Source organism: Engraulis encrasicolus, chromosome 24 (genome assembly GCF_034702125.1).
Source record: "Engraulis encrasicolus isolate BLACKSEA-1 chromosome 24, IST_EnEncr_1.0, whole genome shotgun sequence".
NCBI lineage: Eukaryota > Metazoa > Chordata > Actinopteri > Clupeiformes > Engraulidae > Engraulis > Engraulis encrasicolus.
In genome coordinates this window covers 13,410,744-13,413,999 of record NC_085880.1, presented here as the reverse complement: position 1 = coordinate 13,413,999, position 3,256 = coordinate 13,410,744, and positions in this window count along the sequence as shown.

The window sequence follows — 3,256 nt, the reverse complement described above, 5'->3', positions numbered from 1 at the left end:
GACATGATTTTATCTTTGATGTTAAGAAGGGAGCTACTGTACTTACACCACAGTGAATAGAGACAGGCACTATTACACACCAGTTAGTTTTTTCCATGTACACATCTGAGGTGTGGGTTGAGGTAAGGTCATTTTCCAGGAATTTGAAGTTGTAGGAACTTATGATGCAATTTCACTTCATTTTGAAGTATGCAATCTTCAAACGTGCTTTAGGAGGGTACATCACCACCAACAAAGCCTGGCCACCCAAATGAATAGCCTATTATTTATAGTTGGTAAGTATAACCTATGTGGTTCCTTGCAGTATTTATTTTCCCAAAGCAGTTAGAAAGGATACTAGATGATAGATGGTCTGAGTATAACAAGCAATAATGTCCCCTCATCATGTGTGACCTGAAAAATTAACAATGTAATCCACCCAGACATCCACTGTAGGAACCCTCTCATTGTCAAGAGATGATACCAAGAGCGGTTCACGTCTGTCCCTGTGCTGAGTACGTATGAAGTTGTGGTCTACAGGGTGCATACAGTAGTATTGAAGATGCTTTTTTCACGACTGTGGGTCATTGTGATTGTGTTCCTGGTTGCCGAGCCATCCCATGTCTCCTTCCTGTAACTCCTCTATTCTCCCATCTTGACCGTATGAAGAGGCTACAGGCACCCCAAATGATTAGCATGTGGTCTTTCAGGTGTGACTGACAGATTTAAAGATTTTGTCACCCATTAACACATGGGAAAAAGTGTTTCTTTTTTTTAAACATATGAATACTAGGAAAAACTATATTTGCAAAGGACATTGTTTCACCCTAAGACCCTATGCTAACACACACACACACACACACACACACACACACACACACACACACACACACACACACACACACACACACACACACACACACACACACACACACACACACACACACACACACACACACACACACACACACACACGGTCACAGAAAAATAAAACCACACTCGCACACAGGGAACACATTTGTACTACAGCACTTGCAGTGCTGCAATGGAAGTCATTTGGTCCCACCCTTCTCTGTGCTTCACGATTACTTGACTACTCTTTTGAAGATATTTTATTGTCCTTGTGGCATGGATGGATGTCGATATTTGGTCCTGACTGCAGACAGCGGGGGTTCTCTCTAATATGCCATCTCCTGTCCTCCACCTGTCCTTGTGGCCTTGCGTTCTGCTCAACCCCCTCCTCCGTGGAGAAAACAATCAACTCGACCCGCTGTCAGCCTAGCCACAACAACTTTTGGGGGACCATTCTTCATTCACCATCCCGAATGCAAATAAGAAAATTACAATAGAATTTTGCTTTTCAGAGAGATTGAAATACATTTCTGTCATCAGTGACATCATCATGAGGCCACAAGCAGGCCAGAGAGGATGGGATTTAGGTGCTGTTTCCACGTAGCTGGATATTTTTATATGTGGATATTTTTTTCTCCTGGTTGCATTGATTTTGGCCTCCCGTTTCCACTAGCAGATATTTAAAATCCAGGAGAAAAAAAAAGCAGGAGAAAAAAATATCCTGCTTAGGGGGCTGAAACGCATTTGTTACAATGGAGGATTTATTTTTATCCACATGTTGCGCTTACACCTGAACAGGAGAAAAAAATACCCTGCTAAAAAAATATCCTGCTACGTGGAAACAGCACCTTAGGCTATTAGAGAGAACCCCCTCCATTCCCACCCACCTGTGGAACCCGTCTCCTCTCGCATGTGCTGTCTAGAACAATGGCCTTGGATACATGGGACATTTAATTCCGAATAAAAATTAATTCCGCTCTGAAAACATCCTGTAAACACTACACAATTTGGAAAGAAATGAAAGTGCAGCGTAAACTCAGCTGAAATATTTAATTCGGAATTAAAACCATCATGTAAACGTAGCCAATGGTTAAAAAAAGACTTAATAACCTGATGTACCAACTGTGTCTAGTTAGGTGGCCTCAACTGGTTGCATTTCATTAAAACATGTATATTTTGTATAGACAAATAAAAATCACAATGGCTATGCATAGCTATGTTATGTACCATTCTGCCATGTTCTTTTCAATACATGAAAAACAGGGGAATGAATCGTTCATATTGGATAGTGTGTATGCTCAGACCTCAAACATGGGAGCACCTCTTGGTTTCTGAATAAGGTGCTTGTCTTCCAGGTATGTCATTTGAATGTTATTTTTGATGCAAAAGTTGTCTTCGTCTGCATAATTCCTATGTACGAATGTGTACTTCTGCCGTCCAGCAAAAACGATTGGCGTAATATTGTGACGTCAATGCAAATGATGGATAGCTGCATCAAAAATAACATTCAAATGACATACCTGGAAGACAAGCACCTTATTCAGAAACCAAGAGGTGCTCCCAGTTTTAGGTCTGAGCATACACCCTATCTATACGTTTGACGTCACATGCAAATGATGGATACTCTACTTATCTGACCTATAACAGCATTGTAAAGGACTTTTCTTATGGGCACAATAATAATGATAATTATACTATAATAACACTAATCATCTCCATGTAGATATACATTTGTAGACAGACGCACACACAAAAGATTTTCACCAAGACGAGCGTTTCAAAACACCCGTCAACAATTTTATTGACAACAAAGTCCACAAAAAACAATGTTCAATAATTTAAATGTACAAATCATGTATGCATGGCCCTGTACTCTGCATCTCTCTCTGATCTCTGCATATCTTATTTTACATACTATACAGCCTTAAAGCAGTGCAACAGGATAGGCCCGCCCGTGTGTGTGTGTGTGTGTGTGTGTGTGTGTGTGTGTGTGTGTGTGTGTGTGTGTGTGTGTGTGTGTGTGTGTGTGTGTGTGTAATCTATTTGAGACTTGAAACCAATCATTAGACATGATAATACGCGCACTCTCAGCCAAGGCAATGGCATTGCATGAAGTGGACTGGGTGCCGTTCATGTATCCTGCAAAGAGCCCAATCAGAAGCAATGAGTCATCGGTATAAATAGCTCGGATCAGAGCGGAATCGCCACTTGACAGTCATATGCCAGGCACCCCAGGTATGATGGGGCCTTGGGTGAGGTGAAGAGGAGTGGAATCGACAGCGTGACTGGTGCTAGTGCACTCGGGTTTGCACAGGAAGTGAGCTGATTCTCTGCAAATGCCAAATAAGTCTAAGAAGCTGCAAAAGGTGAGGTGTGTGTGTGTGTGTGTGTGCGCGTGTGTGTGTGTGTGTGTGTGTGTGTGTGT